Source organism: Sphaerodactylus townsendi, linkage group LG01, assembly GCF_021028975.2.
Source record: "Sphaerodactylus townsendi isolate TG3544 linkage group LG01, MPM_Stown_v2.3, whole genome shotgun sequence".
NCBI classification, from domain to species: Eukaryota; Metazoa; Chordata; class Lepidosauria; order Squamata; family Sphaerodactylidae; genus Sphaerodactylus; species Sphaerodactylus townsendi.
In genome coordinates this window covers 130217194-130242668 of record NC_059425.1, presented here as the reverse complement: position 1 = coordinate 130242668, position 25475 = coordinate 130217194, and the positions used below count along the sequence as shown (strand labels likewise).

At 39.5% G+C, this 25475-nt stretch overlaps 1 protein-coding gene across 4 annotated transcripts in view; it reads left to right on the top strand.

Moving 5' to 3' along the window:
- FUT9 (fucosyltransferase 9) overlaps positions 1 to 25475 on the top strand; it is a 78636-nt gene that overhangs the window by 40693 nt on the left and 12468 nt on the right. For 3 of the 4 annotated variants that reach the window (XM_048494174.1, XM_048494166.1, XM_048494182.1), the window contains one exon: positions 23898 to 24320. The exons of the other annotated variant lie outside the window; for it this stretch is intronic. The gene's annotated coding sequence lies outside the window, so the exon portion shown is untranslated. The remainder of the gene's footprint in view (positions 1 to 23897; positions 24321 to 25475) is intronic. 4 annotated transcript variants of the gene reach the window in all.

The following is a 25475-nucleotide window of genomic DNA, read 5'->3' as shown; positions in this document are numbered from 1 at the left end:
TTAAATAGTGCATCATTTGTGTTTGTCTGCAAATCTCCCCCTTTCTCCCCTGGTGTTCAATAGCTCAATAGACCAGTCCCTTGCTCCAATGTTAGAAATGCAGCATTTAAAACAGAGTTCTTCTCATTGTTTGGAAATGGTGACCAGAAGAGCCTATTTGGGAGAATGCCCCCCCCCCCTTTTCTGGCATCTGATAGCTCAATCAGCAGGTCCCTTGCTCCACTCCCACAAAGCCCTTCTGATTATTCAGAAAGGTGGCCAAAAGTGCTGTAGCAACTGCTGTTGGGTGAGCTAGGGAAAACAGGAGGGAGCAACAAAATTCTGATAACGAATTATGCTTCCTGTTTAGCTCTTTTGTTTCCCAGGAAAAGTTGCATTTTGCAAAATTTGGAAGCTGCATAGCTTCTCTGCTCTGCCCCATGGCAAAAAAACCCCAGTGTATAAAGGAAAGTCTACAGTGAAGGAAAGGTAAGCTGGCTGCGAGGCAGAACACAAGTGCGTAAATTGCCTATATCTTGCCATTCATCAACTCTGGGTTTTCTTGGCCTCTGAAGTGCTAGCTCAACCTTGTACATAAATTGACTTGAGAAGTATTATTACATATTGCACGTAGTTAAATATGATTGCTACTAAATCAATTGAACTGTCCTAAGATACCTTCAAAAGCTGTCTGTGGTGCAGTTCTGCTCTAAAGGTACATGTGAGGTGGCTTGTTAGAAAATGCCCTTGTTATACAAGCAGGTAAACTTAATACTAGGATGTATAATGTTAATCCACTGGAAAAATGACTGTACCTCATTATTATTATTTTTTAAATTATATCCCGCCCTTCCCAATAGGGCTCAGGGCTGCGAACATCATGAATCAGATAAAACAATACAATAAAATCAATATAAACATCCAACCATAACAGTTAAACCTTACAATAGTAGAGCAATAAAATAAACAGATGGCGATAAGATTACCATCTTAATTAATGGTGTCCTTATTACTCAAACAGGCAAACTTAATACTAGAATGTACCCACTTGAATAATAAGGATACCATTAATTATGGTAGAAAGTATTTCCATGTCAAATATTCTCCTGCTGGTATTCAATGAGAAGTCTACACTGAGGTCTTTCATGTCTATTTCAACTGCTCATGCAAAGTTGGTAAAGTACATCAGGGAGAGAAATTCTAGCCTGTGTTTAAGATGTTCTTTGAACAATCAGGGAGAGAGATGTAGTGGAGGTTTTCAAATGAGTGATCTCCCCCAAGCCTTTTGAAGTACTGGTTCATGTACTTTGCCCTTGGCATCTCTGAGCATTACAATTTCTCCTCAGTGAAGTAAAGCATGGTCAGTTTTAAATGAAATGTGGATTGTAGTCTCAAAATGCATGTTTATTATTAACAGAAACAAGATCATGAAATATGGCCAAGACTGAAAACATCAGCTGGACAGGACCTATTTTTAGTAATCACTTTATTGGAGTCAAACATCAAACATAACGGGAATGGGGAGGGCAGGCAAATACACAGAATGCGTTAGGGTATGCCCAATAGATTTAATTTTACAAGACGAATGGTTTCTTTCTATTGCTTACCGTAATGAACAGAAGGCTGTCCTGCCCTTGAAGGGAAATACAGCCACTCAGATGAGCCCATAGAACATAAGAACATAAGAACTAGCCTGATGGATCAGACCAGAGTCCATCTAGTCCAGCATTCTGCTACTCACAGTGGCCCACCAGATAGGAGGGCTGTTCCATCATCCAGTCACCTTTTTGAAGGATGATGGAATATTGGAGAGAAGCACAAGAGGGGGGAGTTCTGACTGAGAAGGCAGTGACAGTTCAGGTCTGGCTCAGAAGAGAGAGCAGAATGAAGGGTAGTCTGGGACAGTGTAGACTAGTATTCTATTTATTAGGCCTGTCTCTGGGAATGAGCAGACCTTGCACTATTTAGTCTGACTCTTGGGAAATGGCAGGAATCCTGAATATGTGTGAGAGGATTCAACCTAGTGGCCTGTTTGTGTCTGAAAGAATTAAATAAAATTCTATACTCTGTTCCACATAAAGTTGCTAGTAAATTGTACATTCCTCCACCACAGAACAAAGCATGCCAGACCTTCTTTTTTGTAAAATGCTCCACTTAGGCCCTAGTGAGTACCTAGCACTGCTCCCTCCATCCATTTGAAAGTTTGAAAGTAAAAATACATTTTGGCATACATGATCTTGTATCAAAGTACCATGTTCAATAATGCACAAAATAATGGTTTTTACAAAAGCAGTGCGTGAAAATGAATGATAATTCTCATATTCGTTCAGGACTGTGGAAGCACACATCTTCTCAACTGCTGAATCTCTATTGACCAAACTATCATGTTTATATGAAACAGAATATAATTCTCTGAAGCCTTAACTGATTTAAATTATTCTCTTAATTATTCTCTGAAGCTTTAACTGATTTAAATTTATGTGTCTCAGGCAGATTCCACATGGGATAAAAACAGTGGTCCGAAAACAGTGTAAACCATTTTACACCATTTTAAACCATTTTACACTGTTTTCACACCACTGTTTTTGGCCCATGCAGAATCTGCTTTAGTCAGGTTTCTCTTTTTTTCCCCTAGAGACCTGTGCTGCTGATTTATTCCTTGAGACTAAACTGCAAATCAACAAATATTTTTTGTTGTTTCTATTCAAATTCTGCTTCAGTGATCTCCATAAACTAGTTTTGCACTATAATACTTACCTCAAGGAAGCAAACTCAAAGCCTATATGCTCATTACCAGGGTGTTTTATTTAAATCAAATTCATTTAAAGTGTGATTTAAATCACAATTTAAATCAAAAGTCAGTAAGTAGATTTAAATCATGGTTTTCTATATAAAGATTCATGCTAGCTGGCATAATCTTAACATTTACAAGCAGATGAAGATTTCATTTTTTAGAATAATAACTTTTGATTTATTTTTACAGTCATATAAAAATTATTGATTTGCTTATGCTATTAGAAATACATGGATAATTATGTAATTATTGTGAGGTGAACTGTCTCCAGTTTCATTCATTCATTCCACCAGATCTTGCATTTCTTTGTTGCAGTGTTTACATTTTTAGGAAAAAAATGTTGCGTGCCTTACCCATAGGTAGAGGAACTTCAATAAAATATTCCCAAACTAGGAATTAAAATGTTCCCAAAATGGGCTATTGCCATTATAGATGTTACATTTTCTCCTCCAGGGATAGAGTAATATGATAAACCTCAGACTATACTCACAAAGATCCCAAGACTTGCGGAGTATTCTGTTCAAATGTTTTCACTTTCATTTTTACTCCCTGTCCCTCTCTCCTCACACTTAGCTCCTTGTGCCCTCCAAACAATCTTCTATTCATTGAACTTATTGAAACTTACTACTTAAGAAATAAGGGATTGATTCTGTCTGTGTACATGGATTTGCAAAGGAACAATGAGATTAAGGTCTTTTCCCCAACTCTGGGAAACTGAAACTTCCTTAACTCTAATATAAAATAATTAGGCTGCCCCCTTTCTACTAACTTGCCCCTTTTCTACTAACTCTGTAATTTATAATGCCAATAAAGGCTTTGGAATTGGAATTGGAATATAAAATAAAAAGTGCAAATCTTTGGAAGGCAAAATTTTTGAGAGTAGGACATGGATTTTGACCTTCCTCCTAAATAAAGTTTATTAAATTAAATCTTTGGGCAATGTGAATTGTAGATTTTTGTATTATAGAAGCCAGAAACTAGTGAATATAATGATTCAGAATTCAGATTAAAAATTTAATTATAATACTGTAAGTAGGTATTTCAGTACTGGTACAAATCTGTAGAGTTTGTTTTTTTCTTTGCAAGGGTCTAGAAGCCAGAACATAAATAGCATAGATCTTTAACCTAGACAAGCCAAACCACAGCCCTATTTCCATTCATGTTTGCTGTCCCTAATAAGCAGGACTTGTAACCATCAGAGGTGTAGCGCAAATGGGATGGGGTACAGCACGACATGGGGGCATGGGGGGGTGTTCCAGGGGCATTCCAGGACGAGGTGGGGGTGAGTGGAGCTGCAGCAGGGGCGCATCACGCGCCCCAAGTGGAGTTTCTCCTCACTCCGCCTCTGGTAACCATGATTTAATAATAGAAATACAATATACCATAATGTTACAAATCACAAGAACTCACAATCACTGGTGAAATATCATTGATTAATGCTGCCTTAAGATAGAGCTTTGCAAATGACATTGCAGTGCCCTGTTTTAAATGATCAAAGAATTATTAATTCTAGAGTGACAGATTTGTCTTTATTATGTGTATGAATTGTAATATAAAATGTGCAATGCAGTTTAAATGTGCTACACACTGTCATTTAATAATAAACTCAAGTCCTTTGTTGGGATCTAGAAATATAGCTAATTTAATAAGGTTGCTTGTGTTATCATTAATTTTTTTGACAGGCCATTTCTTAAAAGCTCAAGTTATAGCAGCGATTATAAAACTATGCAGCTCTATAAAGCTTAGTCACTGAGACTAAGTTTTAGCTCTCATAAACTATTAAATTAATTTGAGTTTAATAAATATGATATTGTTTGATTAGACTAAGGGAATAGTGTCAGCTACAAAGAGGAAGTTCAAGGATAGTTATCATCTAGCAAATTCTTGCTAAATTTTCTTCAAAAATAATATAATCAGCAGAGCTTACTTTTAATATTACCACATTGTATTATATATATATATATATATATATATATATATATATATATATATATATATATATATATATATATATATATATATATATATATATATATATATATATATATATGAGATCAGTATTTCATTTGCCCTGATCCAACCATTTGATAGGCCCTTTCTGAATACCCAGCTTACCACAGGTTTTTCCACAGGTTTAAGTCAGAGTGGCTCATGTGGCTTGGAAACACTGTCTGGGAAATCACTCTGCACCCCTCCTTCCTCCCTGGCATTTTCCTCACCATGTGATTTGCATTGTATTTATTCTGCACTGTACTACAAAAAAAATCATAGTGTTCCAATGACATGGGGGTGACAGAGCAGGTGCTCAAGCATTCCTATGCAGTCATATTAAACTCCAAACTCAAAATGGATGCCCAAAGCCAGCGCACCAACCAACATTTGTTTAGGAACACCAGCACATACTCAGCAATTCTCCCCAACAAAAGCTTGGCTCACATTGTTGTTACAAGTCTGCTTTTCTTTGTGCTAACACATTAAAAGTAGGCAGCACACACTGATATCATCAGTGAACTATTGCACTTTTGCTAATACAGTCAAATTTTCTCTTTTTTTCTTAAGTAGTATTTTGGGGATGGGGAGTCTAATGGATGTGTTGGGGGAGGCAAAAATGAGTAGTTGAGCACCCTGTATTGGAACTGCCCAGATTGTTGTCCTTCAATAAACCATAATGTATTCACAATTTAACACTATCAAGCATTGCTGATTAATTGGGGCAAATCATCACTGATATTCATTAATACGTATATCCGCCCTGGTGCGAATAATAACGTTCGTGATGACCCGTGGCAAAATTTATCCTCGTTTGTTGAGGAGCTAGAACTAAAATATCCTTCAACTGAAATTACTACTATATTGCCAGGGGATTTCAATGCGAGAGTGGGTAAATAATAATCTAACCTCATATTTGGAGCGTGAAGGTTAAGTGGGATGATAACTTGATTATGTCTATTCACTCTTACTTCCATCAAATCGCCATTCTGAGGATACCCAGACCAATTACACTGCTAGGAATCTGATCAGAGGAATTAAGCTATCAAAACACTAACATGTATTATGGCTCAATGGTCTAAAAAATGCTATGACTGTCTCCTAATAATTTCACACATTTTGTATGAGTAAGCTGGGGAACCAGTGTTATAGATTAATATGTTTCTATGTCACTCAAAATTAAGAACTTCAGTCCAGTCTTTTAAGATAGGAGACTTAGCCCACTTCTACTAGGGAGATCACCTCTCACTTTAACTCCTTGTTCTCCATCAGGAAGAGGGGGGTGGGCGTGCTCCTATGAGATGCACATCTAAAAGAGTATTTACCTACGCTTTTCTGGACATCCCATTTTGGCCCTTACAGCCAATGTGGAAGCTAATTAATTCCTCAGCATCTAGAGTATTAATCTCTTAAGTGCTTTTTTTATAAGAGCAGGTTAAGCCTTGTGTGGCAATTGGCAATTTTGAAACATTAATCAAATTATATCACAGACTATCTTGTAAAGTCCGTTAAGCAGAAACCTCCATACAGCACTAGAGGTGCCCCTGGTTTTGACAAAGAGTGCCATGAATTAAACAAAACTAATTCGTGCATCTTACCAACTTTCTTAATTCAAAGAGATTTGCAGAAATCACATTACCACTGTCGCGCAACTTGTAGCTAGTTCAAATATAAAACTACTCTTCATTCATTAATGAAAGAGAAACAGGTTCAGTATCTTAAGAATCAGTTGGGATCAGCTTTATATCAAGCTGTAATCTCCAATGACTCCACCACAGAACAGTTCTTGGGCCTTGACCAAACAGACTCTTGACTCCAATAAAATGAGGGCGTTTTCTTCCATTCTCCTCTGAGGTTTGGATAGACTCATTTCGCTTGAAGCTGTTCCAAAAAGGAAGAGACCAGTAACATTTATCATCCCATCTCCCATCATTAGATGTGATTCCAAAATGGCCTCCTGTTACAACTCAGGGAAACTCATGGATCCTAATAACTGAATTGAAACTCAGTAAAGCCTCTTGGGCCCCAGATATAATTTCCCCAGAGATACTGCTGAAGTCGCATATAGAGTGGTGGGCACCCCTTTTGCAGCCAATCTATTCCACCCAAATCAATGACTCAGGCCTCATTCCTAAGTTTTCCTTGGCTATCTTGCAGTCATTGTACTTACCCTTTATTTATAAAAAAAAAAGGTGACCCATGGCGGATCCTGCCAACTTCCAGCCCAATTAGTTTGACATCAGTCATTGGGAAAATATAATGCTAAGACACTTCTACTCCAAACTACAGACCTTGGACGATTCTATCAGGAACATCATTGGCCTAGAGAGCAAAATAGAGGCTTCACGAGGGGAAATCCACGTTAAGACCATGCTATGCTTCTTACGCATTTGAAAGTTAATAAATACTTCCAAAAGTCCAAAGTTAAGCAAGAGCTTTATCAACTGCCTCTCATTGATTTGAGAGGCAGCTTTTGACACAGTCTCCTAGAGAGCGTCTTTGGAATAAATTGGCTATACAAAGGAATAGACAATAAAGCTTCTTTTCTAATCAGGCAACTTCATACACTCAACACCAAACTGCAGAGTTAAGTGCTCTACGCATTGAAGGTCTCATGACTGATTCTATTTCTACTAGCACTTTAAAGGTGTAGAGGCAAGGCTGTGTGTTAGCACCAACCCTTTTCAATTTATTTTTTGGTGACCTTCCATCCAGCCTTATTGGAAATTAATAACCATTGCCCTAAATTAGGGCTCCCAGAGGCATATCTCCAATACTTCTATATGCTGATGAGTATTACCATCCTTCTATCTCGCTCAAAGAAGTTGGACTTAGCTTGCGACATGCTGAATAGATTGCTGGGCGAGTACTGTACAGCGTATAACGGACTAGTCATCAATTATCAAAAGACCAAGATTTTGATCTTTGCTACAAACAATACAAAAAAACATAACTGGAAGCGATTAATAAGAAGTGCCAGTGGAGCAGAAGTTAAATCCAATACAAATATCTTGGAATTACATTTTTTTCTTATAACCTCTCCTGGATTTACCCCACAAAAAAAAAGCTGCTATTGCAGGTGCTACACCATCAGTTATTCTGCCATTTGCACGCTTCTCTTTTTTAGCATGGAAAGGGCCACTCCCGCTTTGTCCCAGAAAGCAGCACTAAAAAATCTTTAACTCCTAAGATAGAAAGCGCAGTTACTTTTATGGAGGTACCTATCTGGCTCCAAGCAGTTGACGACTCCTTGAATACCCTTGTCCAATCCAAATTTTTTTCCGTAAAGAGTATGGTGTCATCTGATACCAACATTGTTGTACCCATTATCGCGGCTCCTCTCTGTTTTAGAACTGGGCCAAAAAATTCATTGGATTTATAGGGCTTGGTTGAGAGCTTTTAAATTTTGGCTTCGCCTGCATTTCTCGCATGATGAAGGCAACCTTCCGCTTGGATTCACCTACTTTTGTGTCTGATACTCCAGGCTAATCCATGGTTCTCTCTGATCGAGAAGAAAGATTGAATCACTTGGTATATCTCCTCACTTCGCTTTTCCCGCTATCTAGTTCCAGGAATCCTGCTACAACTTGTTATTTAAAACAAAAAATTGCTGGAAAGCTGAATGGATTAATTTATTTTAGGGCTGCTATGAAAACTTGTTCACCCTTACATCTTTCAATACCCCTATATCAAAACAGGATGGCTCCCTATTTGTAATTTTTTTTGACTAATCCAATGCAGAGAAAGGAGGCCCTCAGCACTTGCTTCTAAACACATATGTTTTCCCCTCCGGCTTTATTGCGTGGTAGATTTTAACAACTTGGAAATGAAGCGAGAAAGGGTATGCTCTTAGCGTGTGTGAACAACAAATTGAAACATTGGCACATCAACTGCTTTGCTGCCCTAAATCTGCTAATATCAGATCAAAATACTCCAACATTCTTTCTAGGATACCTAGTGAAATGGAAGAATCAAGTAGACTTCCTTTTCTTCTGGACAATTCTGACAATGAAACTTGTGAATTGGTTGCACAATTTTTACTGGAGAGGTGATGCACAATCAATAATTTATATTTTATCTTAAACCTTTGTATTTGTATACCTTTTATCTTAAACCTTTGTATTTGTATACCTTTTATCTCAGGTTTTTTATTGTGTTATGATTATTGTTATGCCAAATAAAGGCTTATTATTATTATTAATTTAACACTAATTTATTCCAATATTTTATCACTAATTCTACCTATACAAATTTTAAAAGTGTGATAAATGGTTGGAGGACAACAACAGCAACAATTTGGGCAAGAAGGGGATGGCTTTTCCTCCATCTCTTCCTCAGTACAGAAAAAATGTAGATCACGATAGAACAGCCAAAACGAGTCTTCTTCTTCTTTCTGCCTTGCTGCTGTGGTTACTGTCCTTCTCCCTAATTCACTTCATCTTGTACATACAAGCTGAGCCTAACCAGATTTGATAAACACCTCATACAACTACTGACCAATGCTATTCCATGACTGAAATAAATTTTTGATTGATTGCCCTCATTGACAAACCCTCATGTATGCTTTTGAGAGTACTAATAACCTTTTGGAAGATGGTGAGGAACAGATACATATGGATTCTAATCCATTATCCTACTTCCAAATAGGTGTTCACTGTTACCTTAGAGCTGACAGCACCATTTTCTGTAAGCCAATGATTTATGAGCCCATTGTTTTCATAGTGTAGGAAGACAATACCAAAGTCAAGTGAGGCCTTCTTGTGGTAAACCAGGATCAGAAAATTATTATACACTCCAGCCCATGGCACCAAACATTCTGCTTCTGATAGCCATTTATCACAGACACTTGAATATATTTTTATAACAGCCTTCTCACCAGAAATGAACTGAACCAGGGGACAGTCTGCTTCAAACTTTTCTTCAGGGTGATTCTGTAAAGAAAAAAAGAGATATTTGAAATCTTGTCGTCTAAAAAAAGGTTATGTATTCTAACAGTAGGCCACAGATGACTTCCAGTTGTAACATATTGACATGGTTTACTATACATGTCCAGGTGGTACAAGATTTTAGTGAATGCACAATGAATGCACAATGCACAATGAATTTAAGCTGGGTCGTTATCACTGTTTCTCTACACTTGTGTTGATTTGAAGGATCAGGCAAATAGCAATTCTCAGGTACTGAGCAACTTTCTGAAATTTTATAGTTTACCAATTATCTGTAACATTTGTAGCAATTTTATAGTTTACCAATTATCTATAAAATCCCCCAGTACACAACAGGAACTCTAATATAGAGCTGACCTAATATAACAGGAACTGCAATATAGAACTGAAGTTTACAGGAGCGTAATGCCCATTGGGCAAGGTGGGCAGCTGTCCAGGGCACCACCTTGTGGGGGGCATCAAAATGCTGGGTTCATTTTTGGGTATTTTAGTGGTTTTCCATTTTTGGCTTGCAGGGGGGCGCAGTTTTTAGGCTAGCAGCACCAAAATTTCAGCGTATCATCAGGAGACTGTCCTTATGCTACCCCCTAAGTTTGGTGAGGTTTGGTTCAGGGAGTCCAAAGTTATGCTCCCAAAGTTTCCACCCCCCTTTGGAGTCCATAACTTTTGACTCTTTGAACCAAACCTCACCAAACCTGGGGGTAGCATAAGGACAGTCTCCTAATGATACACTGAAATTTTGGTGCTGATATGTCTAAAAATGTACCTCCTGCAGGCACCAATGTCCTGGTGCAAAAAAAATTGGTTGTGGTGGAGTGGCCACCCCTGGGGCGGGGGCATCCAACTCAGGTTTTGCCCAGGGCTACAGTTTGCCTTGTTACGCCCCTGGAAGTTTATTAAACTGAAATGCCAGTGTTGTCATACAACTGTGCATGATGGGTTGTGCCTTCAATGTTACTGAAGACAAGAACCTATCGACAGAAAATGGCATCCAAGACAACCACTGATATTGCCTTCCAAATATTGTGCTTGCTGCTGCGTCCTCCACCTGTGTGCCCAGCCCCTGGTGGGAAGCCTGAGCCCAGGAAAGAGTGCCTAAGTTCCTTTGCTGTTAGTTCAAGACTGACTTGTTAATACTACCTACTCCTTGTCTGTAAATAATGCAAACTTCATGCATTTTACTGCACACACACACAAATCACAAGGAAATAGAGGTGTTCATTTTCAGTGAGGGGAATTGCCTCTTTAAAGGATCACAAAGTGTCAAAAAAACCTTACTATGTAGAGGCTTTGTCAATGAACGAATTGCATTCCTTTCCACAAGATACTTTCTGAACTCCTAATTGCATATCTAAGGCCGTTTCCGCACGGCCTCCAGTCGCCCCCACGCCGCCAAGAGTTCTGGCGGCGTGGGGGCGCAAGCCCGTTCACACGCAAGCGTGCGAGCATGCAAAGCGGAGGCCGGCAGGCGGCTCCGCACGGAGCCGCCTCTTCCCCCTTCCCCGCCCCACTCATGGTGTCCTCGTCGTCACCTGCTGGGCGTCGCAGCCCCGCCCACGCTGCCCTCCGACCCCTGGAGGTCGGAGGACAGTGTGGGCGGGGCTGCAACACCCAGCAGGCGACGACAAGGACACCGTGAGTGGGGCGGAGACGGGAGACAGCATCTTCCCGGTGGCGCGGTTCGCACCGCGCCGCCGGGAAGACGCTTCCTCCCCAACAACAACCTTTTAAAGGGTTGTTGTTTAGGGCGGCCTGACGCCGCCCTGGGGGGAGGGAAGCGGAGTCAGGTCGCCGCTGCTGCGTTGCAGCAGTGGCGCCTGTGCGAACAACGGCGTGGGGGCGGCATTTTTACCGCTCCCAGGCCGTCGTTAATGGGCCGTGCGGAAACGGCCTAAGAGTTCTGTAATACACTTTTTTGATAACTCCTATCTAAATCCCACTACAGATACCATGCAAAATATATCTATCCTGAACCTAATTTCTTGTACTTTGAGTGAATAAGTTGAAGAGAGGCGGACACAATAGGCTCCACGCAATGTAAGTTTATCATGATGATGATGATGATGATGATGTTATCCATTCAGTCGTTCTCGACCCTTGGCGACCCGATATGCACGCTCTTTCCACATTTTTCGATTAAGCACTGCTTCCTTCAGCTGGTTGATGCTCATGCCTGTATCAGCTTTTATGGTATCCAGCCATCGTATTCTTTGGCGTCCAGATCTTCTCCTGCCATTGACAAGACCAAGCATCATAAATTTTTCTAGCAAATTTGATCACATCACATGATCGAAGTATGTAAGTCTGAGCCTGGTTTCCCTTCTAGTGATGTATCTGGTTTTATGCGGCTCAAGACTTCTGCATTTGTCATCCTAGCTGTCCATGGTATGCGCAGTAGTTTTTGCCAACACCACAACTCGAAAGTGTCTATTCTTCTTCTGTCAGCTTTCTTTATAGTCCAGCTTTCACACCCATACATGGTTATGCGGAACATGATGGCTTGGACTAGCCTGTGCTTGGTTTTAATGCTGATGTCTCTGCTTCTCCAAATTTTATCCATGCTCAGCATTGCACTACGTCCTAATGCTATTCTCCGGTTTATCTCAGGAGTTACTTCTCCATTACAGTCAATTTTTGATCCCAGGAAGATGAAGTCCTGGACACACTCAATGTCCTCATTGTCAATGCTAATTTGGGCCCGATCTATGTTAGCTGTCGTCATGATGTTTGTTTTCTTCATATTGAGATGGAGGCCCATTTTTTCGCTTTCAGTTTTGATCTTCACTATCAACTGTCTCAGATCGCTCTCGGTCTCTGCAAGCAGTGTTGTGTCATCTGCGTAACAACGATTCTTGATGTTCTTACAACCAATTTTCACTCCTATTTTTGAGTCTTCTAGCTCTGATTTTCGCATGATCACTTCGGCATAGAGTTTGAACAAGTAGGGTGAGAGAATGCAGCCCTGTTGGACACCTTTGCTGATTTGGAACCAGTCTGTGTCCCCATGTGCCATTCTTACTGTGGCTTCCTGGTTGGTGTAGAGCGACTGTATCAGCTTGATAAGATGTGGTGACACACCTAGTTCTTGCAGGGCTTGCCATGCTGTACACAGTCAAAGGCCTGGCAATAATCAATGAAGCACATGTAGATGTTCTTCTGGTATTCTCGAGCTTTCTCCATGATCCATCGCAAGTTTGTAATGTGATCGCGAGTGCCACGACCGTGTCGAAAGCTTGCTTGTACATCAGGAAGTTGTGCTTTGATGATTGGTCTTAGCCTTTCTTGTTTATCATACTTACTCTGAATTCTAGAAAGCAATAGTAATTTTTAGCAGTTCCATATATATTTGCATCAATAAGATCAGCTGTATCAGGAGATCTTTAATATGCATTAAAATATCTGTTTAGAATATGTATGCTTTTCTTGGATGTTAATTTATACATTTAGGAATTTTAAAATGTTTCTACTATGAGAATTTATTTTGATTTAAAAAGCAGATTACAAATCGTCAAGAAAATAAAAAGATATTAAGTATAATCTTAAAGTGGCTTTTGAGCAGACCTTATGATGCAGAACTGTGTTTATTATTTTCCAGTGTCAGAGTAAGCATAATTTAAAAGTCAGCCAAATCCAAACTAACTTTGCCCGCATTTCTTTGTTTCCCTATCATATTTTGAAATATTAAGAAATGCTTGCAGGGAGCACCATCCTGATGGCTGCACTGGATGAAAAGGCACAAACATATTTAATGATTTAACATTTTTATTCTCTGCTTCTAAGAGAAGGAGTGTTTTATAACACTTATTTTAAGGTGCTCAGTGTGTTAAGATATTTCCCAAAATAGCCTACTTTGTAGCAGTGGGTGGATTCACTGTATAAATTTTCAATTAGCTTTCTTCAATATCAGGAAGCATTTCCTTGAAACCATATTTTTCTGTGCCAAACTACCGTAATTACTTTTGAATTCCCCCCCCCCCGCAAAAAACCCAAACAGAAGACATCAATCCCATAATTGGAGTCACTTACACAGATCAGAATCTCCGCACTGATTATCTCTAAAAAGTGTTCCAGGGACCCTTTGGCCCCTTCCGCACACGCAAAATAATGCGTTTTCAAACCACTTTCACAACTGTTTGCAAGTGGATTTTGCTATTCTGCACAGCTTCAAAGAGCACTGAAAGCAGTTTGAAAGTGCATTATTCTGCATATGCGGAACGAGCCTTTGTTATTTTTGACCAGCTCTTAGAAATCTCAGAGATTTTTCATTCAGAATGGTCACCAAGATGAGCTTATCCTTTCCCTTCCCAGGAAACCTTCTACCGGGGTCTCTTAATAGGAGGGAATGGGGCCAATTTGAAATATGGGCAAGGGAGAAGGGTGAAGATGCCTTCTCAGGATCTTGGGATTATCTCTTGGGGCTGGCCCAAAAAGGTCTTTCTGTTTCATCAGTTAAGGTGCATATGACAGGGATTTATGTGCACCACAATTTTGTCGAGGATGCTGTCACAACTCCAGACTTGTCCAATAAATGAATCAGTACTTTAAAAGCAGAACTCTCATTTACTGATTTATTGATTCTTATTGTCAGAACTGAATTCAACCAGGCAAAGCATTATATCCCCCACAGTGGCAATACCATTTCCACACCTCCTCTATTCTACCTTTGGGCGGGAAGTCACACATTCCTTGGACAGTGAGAAACAGACACCCAAAACCTACCCCCTGCTCCCAGCCACAGAGACAGTCTGATACAAGCTGGAATCTTTGCAAACAATTCCCAAACCCAAATTCTAAAAGTGACCCCGAATGAAACATGGCAGGGCCCTGGCTAACATCTTGAAGGGCCATGACAGGTGCTTTACTGTTCAGACATAGTTTATCCAAAAGATTTCTGAGAAGCCTCAGGAATGTTTTCCCTCTGTTGCCTGTTGATTCTCCAGTGGTCTTTATCTTTATCTCACAAGTTTAATGAATTCCCCTTTTGAACTTTTAACTTCTTGTTCCTTAGCACAAGAGGTTGCATTTCTGATTGTGGTCACTTTCACCCACAGAGTAACTATTGTCTTTCTCGTTGAAAGATGACAGGAGATTTGTGAATAAATCTGCCATTTCCTGGACCTTTTTGGTTTTAGAATGTTCTGCTTGGGTCCTAGTGCCTTTGGATACAGCACTAGGTAAGCACTGACAAGGCTCATCTCTAAATGACATAAAGTAAAAGGATAATTTAAACTACTCAATAAAACCTTCATGCTTTCACAAAGGGTTAATAAATTATAATTATTCCATAAGGAAAGTAGGTGTTTCTTTAATGGTCAGCAATCAGAGCACTATGAATGAAAGGTGAAAAGCAGCTACTAAAGAAGAAATGCAGTATAAAAACCCAGGATAATTTAAACTGTTCATAATTTCAGAAGTGAAACAACAGGACTGTTCATGGGATCCTGGTTTTATGCAAAGGAGATGCACAGTAGTGAACAGTTTTATTCTCTGTGTATTTTCAAAAGGCTGCTGCTGCCACCCCAGGACCTCCTTAGATCATGCACATATTTATCAGTACTTGTATGATATGTGTCATTAGATATGTGTATTGTAGATTCCGTTGAAAAACAAAGGTTTGGTACTTAGTACCTAGTTCACTGGTTGGAATTCAAAGGGCTATATTTGATTTCCTGTCCCCACATGAGTTATGGTCAATCGGAATAATCAATAAATTACAAACCATTGGGCTTAATTCAGAAAAACTTCTGGAAATGGGCTTCAGAAAAGCAAATTCTTTGTTCATCAACGTCTAATTGACATTGAAACTGGCATTGACATTGAAGGCTTATAGTATCCTGAAATCATAAACAGGAATATCAGTTGTCCCTTATGTATTGGGCATTATTCCTGTTAAAGACATATAAGCTTTTTCCAGAGCCCATTTTGATGCTCTTCCTATTGCTGTTCTCTATGGAAGATTTCATCATTGGCAATGAAACAACATTGCTATTCTTCATTATAATTTTTACACTTAAGACATTGCATTTAATTACTCTCCTGTTACTTAGTTTTAAATCTCTAAAATATTATTTGGAGACTGCTGAGACAGTTTTGATGAAGCATCTGTTTGAAGACAAAGAGGCTACGGTATTGTACTCTGTAGCAAAATTTTGTTATTTAGCTGTCAAAAACAGAACATTTTGATAAGTATGAAGGTGGACTAATGATTCTAGAAGAGAAGAATATTTGTTTTTTCTCATGCATCAAAATTGTAATGCAAGATTTTATTCTGAACTGCCCTTGACAGATGCTAATCTATTGACCATAGTAAGAGAGAGAGAGAGAGAGAGAGAGAGAGAGATTTTCTGTTTTTGCCCAGGGAATTATATTCTCTCATTTCCAGCATGTTTCACTCTATAAAAAGCCACCTCTAAATGCAGAGAAGTCTTTGAACAGCATTCCTTAAGACCCAAAAGAAAAACTGACAAATCAGAATGCTTCCAGACTTGCAATGATTTGTGTTTGCTTGCAAATACTTTGTGCATCCTCCTCTGAATATGGGCCCAGGTTTTTAAGCTGATACTCTTACTATATAAAGTGCTGGAATACTAGCAGTACGCTTTTTCACTACTTGGCACTATCTCCTTTTATGACCTCTGGTTTATGAAGGTCCTTGTACAAGATATCTGCAACAGCAAAATCGTTTTATCCTGCATTCCTGCACTAGTACAGGATGTGTAGATGTTATACTAAAACATGTCATGTGTCAATAATGCAATGACACTTTCACTTCACTCCAAAAATGAACTTGTAAAATCAGAATACTGAGGGTGTATGAGAAATGTAGCACTTGATAATAATATAGATTTTAAAAATCCAGGTATTTTTCCATGGATGAAGCAAGTTTATGGGAGCTACTCTTTTTTTTTCAATTTCAGCCTTTCCCTTGAAGTCATTAGTTTTACGTAAAAATTTATTTCTGCCTCCAACTCAAATAACAACTACCCATCCTGACTTATAATTTACTGTCCATTTCAGTATACCCTGCCAAGGATGAAGGGACATTTCATTAAATACCTGTCTATCTGCTTCCACAAATAAAACCAAACTACTGCTGCTCTCATTTACAGAATTCTATTTAAGTGACTTGTAGCTTAGTCTTAAAACCTGGGTTACAATGGCATCAGCACAGCTACTGAAATGAGACAACAAAAAAAGAGACAACCAAATCCAGGATCTAAGAGCTTAGAGAATATATTGAAGTTAATACTGACACTGCCCATACCTACTAATCACTGAGTGACATGCCAACTGTGTTCTTATATCAGCTGTATAAAGAAGTCATGAAGCAATGCACACCAGCGTTGGCATGCCTTCCAGTGATCACCTGACCCCACCTACACACAGCACTCAAGGAAAGAAATGAAGGAAACACTGTAGGATACCTGCAATTCCAATACTTGGGATCTTTGCAGGTGGGTTTTGAATTCCTTCCTGTCAATACCTTGACAGACATTCAGCACCATCCAAAGGGGGAAATAAACAGCTTTCACATCCACACTGGCCAATTTGCCCTCCCCAGGGCACTTCCCCCCCCCAGGGGTGGAACAGCTGATATATGGCTGTTGTAACTCTGCCCAGTGCTGTTTGCCCCTTTGTGCTGGCATACTAACTGGGCATTGTGCTGTCTGACTAACGCCACCCAAAATATGGTGTAAGTCCATTCTGCCCAATAATGGCTTCCTGATAGTGAGAAACTTTTTGGCTTTTTAAACCTCCACCATGCCACTGGGAAGCCTCTATGAGAGCAGCAGAGCAGAACCACATTGGTGACATGGTCTGCTGCCCCTGAGTTTGGATGGGACTGATACCTATAGGAAAGGAAATACAACATTTCATTAGCCAGAGGAAGCTGCCTCTGACTCTCCCATACAAGGATTCAGGCCACAAGTGAAGAATGCCCCAGGAATGTCGCCAGTAAAAGGACAGAGACATTAGGACAGCAGCAAGAGAACCCAAAGTAGAATAGTCACAAACTTCCCAGTACTTCACTGAGGGATAGCACTAATGTGATAAAGTAGAGTGAGAGAGTTTGAATCCACCTAAGGTAGGAAGTTGAAAATTTGCTGAGTGGACCACTAATAATTATTGATTGGCCCAGAGCACAGACATTCTCCTGGAGGCAGAAGACATCTCATATGGGGATCTCCTTTCCTCTTTCTTTAGGTGGCAGAAACAGAAACTGAAACTTTGTCATTTCTCTTGTTGTCCTCCACTCCCCTTCCTTCTAGTTTCGTTCCTGCCTCTGGCTCATTCCGCACATGCAGAATAATGCACTTTCAAACTGCTTTCAATGCTCTTTGAAGCTGTGCGGAATGGCAAAATCCACTTGCAAACAGTTGTGAAAGTGGTTTGAAAATGCATTATTTTGCATGTGCAGAAGGGGCCTCTATTAGGAAAGCAAGGCTTCTCTAGAGCTCCTTAGCTTCTTGGAGAAAATGAGCTCTGTTGTTCGTATACTGCGATTCTTTTTTTGTGTTGTTTGCTGTGCTGACTTCCTTGATCGTTGTCTTCCTCTGTGTTTGCGTCCCTCCCCCCTTCCCTTTCGTTTTTGGGGCCATTGTCCCTAAAGACCAAGCCTCAATACGAGGCACTTCAAGGCTCTTCACACAACAGTGATGGCACATTGAAGCGTATACACAAAAGATTAACTATTTTGATCATTTAAAGCTGACTGAGAATAACACAAGTAGGAAATTAATACTGAATTTTATTAAGGAATGGGAATGGAGATTAGTTCCAACCAGGGATAACGAATGACACTATAGAGACAGAAAATTATATTAGAAGAAGAAGAGTTGGATTTATATCCCCTCTTTCTCTCCTGTAGGAGACTCAAAGGGGCTTACAAACTCCTTTCCCTTCCCCCCTCACAACAAACACCCTGTGAGGTAGGTGGGGTTGAGGGAGCTCAGAAGAACTGTGACTAGCCCAAGGTCACCCAGCTGGCGTGCGAGTGTACAGGCTAATCTGAATTCCCCAGATAAGCCTCCACAGCTCAAGCAACAGAGCAGGGAATCAAACCCAGTTCCTCCAGATTAGAGTACAACTGCTCTTAACCACTACGCCACTGCTGCTCCTTTTATTTGCATGTAAAATGATGTCATATCTGAAGCATTTTATTTCCATTTTGAAGTCAAGTGTGGAATATAGTTTAGCAATTTACTCATTTAAACTCTGTGAGTTACAATTTCATGTAATTCTACACAGGACAAATTAGAATTTGGTTAAACAGGCATTTTATTGAATCATCATAACATGAAAATTTGGATCTTTGAACCTTAAAGCTAAGATTTTATGTGTGACTTTTTAAGGGTACAAGCCTGAGGCCAATCTGCAAACTAAGCCCATACTAGTCTGCCCTTCTCATTGGGACTCAAGAAAAATTACACCGAGTCAATACAATTCATGGGATGGGACATATAAATAATAAAATAGGATTTGGGTTGTGGAACCAACCAAAAATCTAAAAAGCAGAACCGAACCGAAGCATAAGTTCAAACATGACACATTAAATCATGCAAAATTACATAGCAGGATCCAATTTACAGTAAACTGTACACAGTAGTATAGACCACAGTCTTTAAAAGTTTATCAAGTAGCTTTCTGAATCATTTTGTACAGTGCTAACCTATTATCTATGTAGAAAAGCTCTCCTGAATAATTCAGTTTTGCATAGTTTGTGAAAAGCCAGGAGTCTGGGAGCCTTCTGGATCTCCTCAGGCAGACCATTTCACAAGGTGAGGGCCACAAGAAATTGGTCTTTAAAGTTGACATGGGCCCCTTCTTCACATGCAGAATAATGAACTTCAATGCACTTCCAATGCACTTCGCAGCTGGATTTTACTGTGAGAAATAGCAAAATCCATTTGCAAACAATTGCGAAAGTGCATTGAAAGTGCATTATTCTGCACATGCAGAAGGGGACCATGTCAGCTTTACAGACCAATCTCTTGTGGCCCTCACCTTGCTTGCTGGGTGACCTTGGGCTAGTCACAATTCTTCAGTATCTCTCTGACTCACCTACCTCGCAGTGTGTTTGTTGTGGGGATGGGACAGGAAATGAGTGTGTAAGCTGCTTTGAGACTCCTTACCAGAGAGAAAGGTGGGATAAAAATCCAAACTCTTCTTCTTCAACTCTTCAAATACAAAAAGAACAAATGGGTCTTAATTTCCTTATCAATAAATATCAAAAGTAACTCTTCATACATTTGAAGCATTCTCCACAGATGCAGACCCTGGCCCCAGGTGACAGAGGTCAATCCAATGGGAGAAAGAATTGAAGCACTCAAAGATGGGGTTTGAGAGAAAGTGCACCCCTTAGTTCTGGGTCACCTCTTTTCCTGGAACATTCAGCTCAAGCTGATGTAGTGCTTCTCCCTCTCAATCCGAATTAGCCCAGGTAATTTCTATACCTAATTGGGTGCCTGAGTAAAAGCCAAACCACCCTTTGTTCATTTTTTCTTTTTTTCTGTCTTGTGTAGTTCAATAAATTCTTTCAAATATACTGAATGGGGGGGGGGGGTTTGTAATGTTGCTGTTGTGCCACAAACTAGCATTCTGCTGCCTCTTTTTGGCTGGGGTCCTGATCAACCTCAATCCTAGACAGCTAACAGAGCAACATGGGCTACTTGGATATAACAGTCAGCAGAAAATGTGATTAATCTGTTGACATCTCAATTTCACACTGTTTTTCCATGGAAATGGGGTCTGACTCTAGGCACAGGAATGGTGGCATCTGGACAGCACTTTTGTTGCCAGCTAGGCCCTTACTGGGTAGGCATCCTGTCCATAGCACGTGTGCCCTTCTATGGGGGAAGGGGTACTCGGGACATGTGCTTCTGTGGGGGTTTTGTTATTGCACACTCTTTCCTCCCTGTCCACTGACTCTCTGCAGTGGGGGTGTTGAGGGTTAGTGGTTAGATGGGCAAGTCGTGATTGGCTGTTCCTGTTTGTACCACTCACTGGAGCAACATTAGTTGCCAGGGACTGTAGAATGCTTGCTGTTCTATCTTTGCCTTGAGGAATGTCAACAGGGAGGAGGGCAATACAACCAATTTTACATTGGAAACTGGCTACCACCAACACAATGGCCCTCAGGATTGCTCTGTTCATGCACTAAGTGGACAGAAGGCTTGGATGAATCAATAAATCAAGACATGCACCAAAATATGGTAGGATAGGGTAGATCAGCAAGCTTCTGGCACTATTTGCTTTTTACTTTCAGCAAGCCTTTATTGGCATAGATAACAATACAATAAAAGTAAGGAACTGATTAAAAAAAATAATATAAAATACAGGAAATAAATGTTTAGTGAAAGGATATCTACTGGCATTTAGTAATTTCCAGGAGAAAATCTGCCAATATCATACAGAGAGAAGGATCAGGATTGTCCAGCAAGTAGTGTAATCTAAATAAATCAGGGAGATCAGGTAAGTGTAAAGGAGTAATATTCACATACTTGAATCTGATTTCCTTAAATCTGAAACTGTGTAATAATTGGAGGGCCAGAGATTCAACTGAGCCAGCATTACACAGGCATAATCTTTTAGACTTTTCTTGCTTGTTAAATCTGTCATGTAACAAGGTGGAAGGCATAACATTAAACTGGCGAGCATTATGGCTCTCCTTTGAACAGGGTTTATTAAGCAATACAGGTAGTGTGCCAAGTGGGATAGACAAAAACAGGGGGGAGAAAGTTTTATTGGCTGCAGTGATTAGGGTAGAGAACTCTCTATCCAATTGTTGACCTTTTAATTTTGTATAAGCTTCTGAATAGGATAAAAGGAGAGTGAATCCACTGACAGTCCAATAGAAGCCATTTTTTCATTGATTATGGAAAACCAGGGGTTGAAATGGCTGTTGGAGAGCAGGCGGTGGACTAGAGAATTACAGTCCAAGAGAAAATGGATTTGCAGCCAGGATCTAAAAGCCCTCAGCCAAGCGGCTGATTCCAAGGAGTTTTGGCCTAACTCCAGGCAAAGGGCTGTGTAAGGCACACAATTTGGGAGTCCAATTATCTTATGAAAAAAATGGATTAAAGGAGATTCAAAGAGTGGATAACAACTTAAATCCAAATTGGGACTCCGTAAAGCAATCTCAAGGCAACATTGGCATTGAAAAATTTGAGGGCAGGAGGAATAAAGGAATGGCCACAGCTGTAGAAGAAGCATAATAACGCTGAAATACTGTTGGATATGGCTAGGAGGGCAACCTTCCTATGGGCTGCCCATGAAAGATTATAGAAGAATGAAAGGCTGAGGTACTTATAGCACTTAACCTGTTAGATTTGGGTGCTATTAATTGCCCATGTGAGCTTTTTAAAGCACCTAGAGAAGATCAAAATCTTGTTTTTTCATAATTAATTATCAGTCTATTGGATTCACAGTAGTCCACACAGCACTTCATTAAGCATATGAGGCCAACTCTGGATCAAGAGAGAAGGACAGTATCATCTGCATAGAGCAGAATTGATATTCTCAGGCCGTTTCCTTACCGACAGATAAAATATGACTTGTCGATGCAACGGAAAAAGAAGCGTCAAGAAGCGAGCGCGTTAGCCGCGCAGCGGCGGATAGGCGAGTCGCTATGGCCAGCGAAAACGCTTAAACCAAGTAGACGGTGTATTCAGAAAACGCTTAAAACCACTCTTTTTCCCCATGTGACGCATCAGCGACAGACTTCGTCGGCAGGCAACAGCCGCCACGGAGCTGTCGTCACAAAAATGGCGTCGGGCCTGCATCGGCTTCGCATAGAGGCTGCTAACATCAGCGACGCTTCGCCTCGGTGAAAGGCCTTGCGGTGCGAACCGTCACCTTTCTGCGGGGCTGCGGACGCACGCAGCTTCGCCTGTCTGTGTGAACGCTTTTTTTGGGATACAAGTCGCAATTTGGTCAGCCATCGCTGGTTGCTGCTCTTTGGCCGTCAAGCGGAAAGCGGCCTCGGATTCTTGAAGGAGTTAACGGCTGTTCACTGCTGAAAGAGCAGAGTGGAGATCACTTAAAATGATTGAAAAGAGTGGGGGCCAGGACACAGCCCTGTTTGACCCCTTTGGAAATTGAAATACTGTCTTCAAAAGGCCTTCATGCGTTTGATCTGGCAACTGGTATTTGTATACAGTTGTCTAATGAAGAAAAGGAGTCTGGCATCAAGGAGTCGAGGACAGCCAGTTTTGCCCAGAGAAGTGCTCTCAGCACAGAGTCAAAGACAGCCTTTACATCAATAAAGGCAGCATAGAGTTTGTTATCTGCATTAATTGAGTGTTTACTGACTAGGTGTAATAATTGCTCCTTACTTTTGAAGCTGCATATCTATTGAATATGATTGTATATAACTACATGCCAACAGTAATATATTTTTATATATTAAAGTTGTAAAGATTTCAATAAAACTAATATGTTCCAGTTATTATTGTATTTTTCTTTTATTGCTTTCTTTATGGATTTTGCATTACAAGATAAGATTCTAGTGGTTTCTCATATTATGATAGGAAGATTGGTTTCTGTTATTCCAACAGGCAGAGCTTGAAGAAAAACAATATGTTTGCCACACAGGTACATACTTACTGAGCAAGTAAACAAATGTTGCACCCAGATAAGTGTTAATATGTAAATTTCATTCTTTTAAAAAAGAAAGTGTGAAAATGAAAAAAAAAATTGTATCGACTGGATTGTTTTTCTCCCACTGTGACCAAAAGGCTTTTTTCACTGTCTTTTGATTCACTTAGAACTGGGTCATTGGGAGGAATCTGCAAAATGCAGACTAGAGTAATATACATGCTGTGATGTTTTTCTTAAAACCGATGCTTGTGAATTTAATCACTAGGAAACTGAGTGAAGAAAACATCTTCATGGGGGTGAGGGGGAGTTCATTTGAATTTGCTCTAAAACTTAATTTACCCTTAAAACTTAATGATGTGCAGATTTTTAGATGTTGACTTCTCCATAGATTTGTATTAAAATTAAAATTCTTCTCTAAAATTCAGTATCTTGGTAATGCACTGTCCAACAGTTCTATAAGCAGCTTTAAAAATAATTTAATGGATGATTTTGTTCTAAAAGAAGTATAAAACAAGCACTTTCTGACCTTTAATATTTAATCTTCTGGTTGCACATCATCATTTTTTCTTAGTACTTTTTTCTTTTTTTAGCTCCAGCACAGAAGAGATTCTGAAGGAAAATGGAAATTACCCTTTTATTGAAATTCATCAAAGATACTTCACTCCTTCATGCTGCCATTCTAAAAAAGCATATTAAACAATATGATGAATCCACTGAGACTATGTTTCTTCAGATTTACTATGGAAGATTTCTAAATTACTATAGAGGAAAACAATGTACAGTGGTAATGGACTATCTCCCTGCCTGATCAATGATGCAGCACATGTAATACTATAACAGAATACAATTGATTTGGAAATGTCACTCTATTGTTTATGAAAGACAAGGCTTAGAGAAAGGTGAAGAAAAGTATGCCTAATCCTAAAAGTACATGATCACACAGAAAATATTTGCAATTTTGGTAAATAGTTGCCTAGCATGCTAAAATGATAAAAACAACTCTTACAGAACAGGTGAGTACCATATTACCCTGTAGCCTTATTAAATCTGTCACACTTTCATTATCATTATTAAACAGCTGTGGTTCAGTTTTTGACAGCTCAAACTTCTATTGTTTCATAGTTATATTGATTTACTAATTATTAAGGATGAGGCACCAATATGTTCAATTTGATATCTGATATTCATAATTTTGGTCTGGATAAGTATAACAAAGTATTCTATCTGATTCTATTTAATTTCCATTAACAAAGAAAAATGGTTGGTTATATAATATCTTGTGCAAGTTCAGAAATGTACAAAGGCTATAAAGAGCAGCATAAAACTGACAAGCTTGTTTGGCCAGTTTCTACATCCTTCTCGGCACCTGCTCTTTCCTTGAAATGAACAAAGATAATTTGCAAGCCATTATCATTTCATAGCCATTTCATAGTACAAGTATAATCTACCAGTATAAGTAGATTATCTCAACATGTTTGATACAACAACTACGCCCAACAGTCTAGTGATGGCTGAATGGAACTGATGGTCAGCCAGATCAAACAGAGGTTGCCATGTTTTTGCTCTTGTACAAAACAGGTCAGGGTCTTAGTTACATGAAAAGCCCCCCCTTCCCTTCCTTAATCTCACCATGCCTTTTGCTTTCAGAAAGTTCTTGCCCTGCACAGTTCATTGTCCTTGGCTAAAATAAATGTACTTCAAGTAACAGCATAGCAAGTTAATACAAACAAGAGGTTTTAACTGTTTTCATGTCAAAAATAGACCCCATCCCACCTCCTGTTTTATATATGATGACTAAATAACATGTGGGTGGCCAGTGATGTTAATTCAGCACTGCACACAGGTGTTTTCTAAATCTTGCAAGAGTTCCATGGCAAGCACAGAAAGCATTTCTGTATGTCAGGAAGCTTGAAATCCTGTGCCACTGATTAAATAAATGCTGTATTGCCCTGTTTAGATTCAAGGAGTATTAACAAAACTAAAATGAATATATAAATTAAATTAGTTGTTTTACGTTATTGTTATTGTTGTTGTTATTGCATTTTAATTTTAATGTGACAAATACTTTTTGTAGTTGCCATTTCCTTGTTAAAGATAGAAATGGAGGCAGTCACTTGCCTAAGGTAATTGACCTGTTGAGGCCACAGCTGATTCAGGACTGGTGTTTT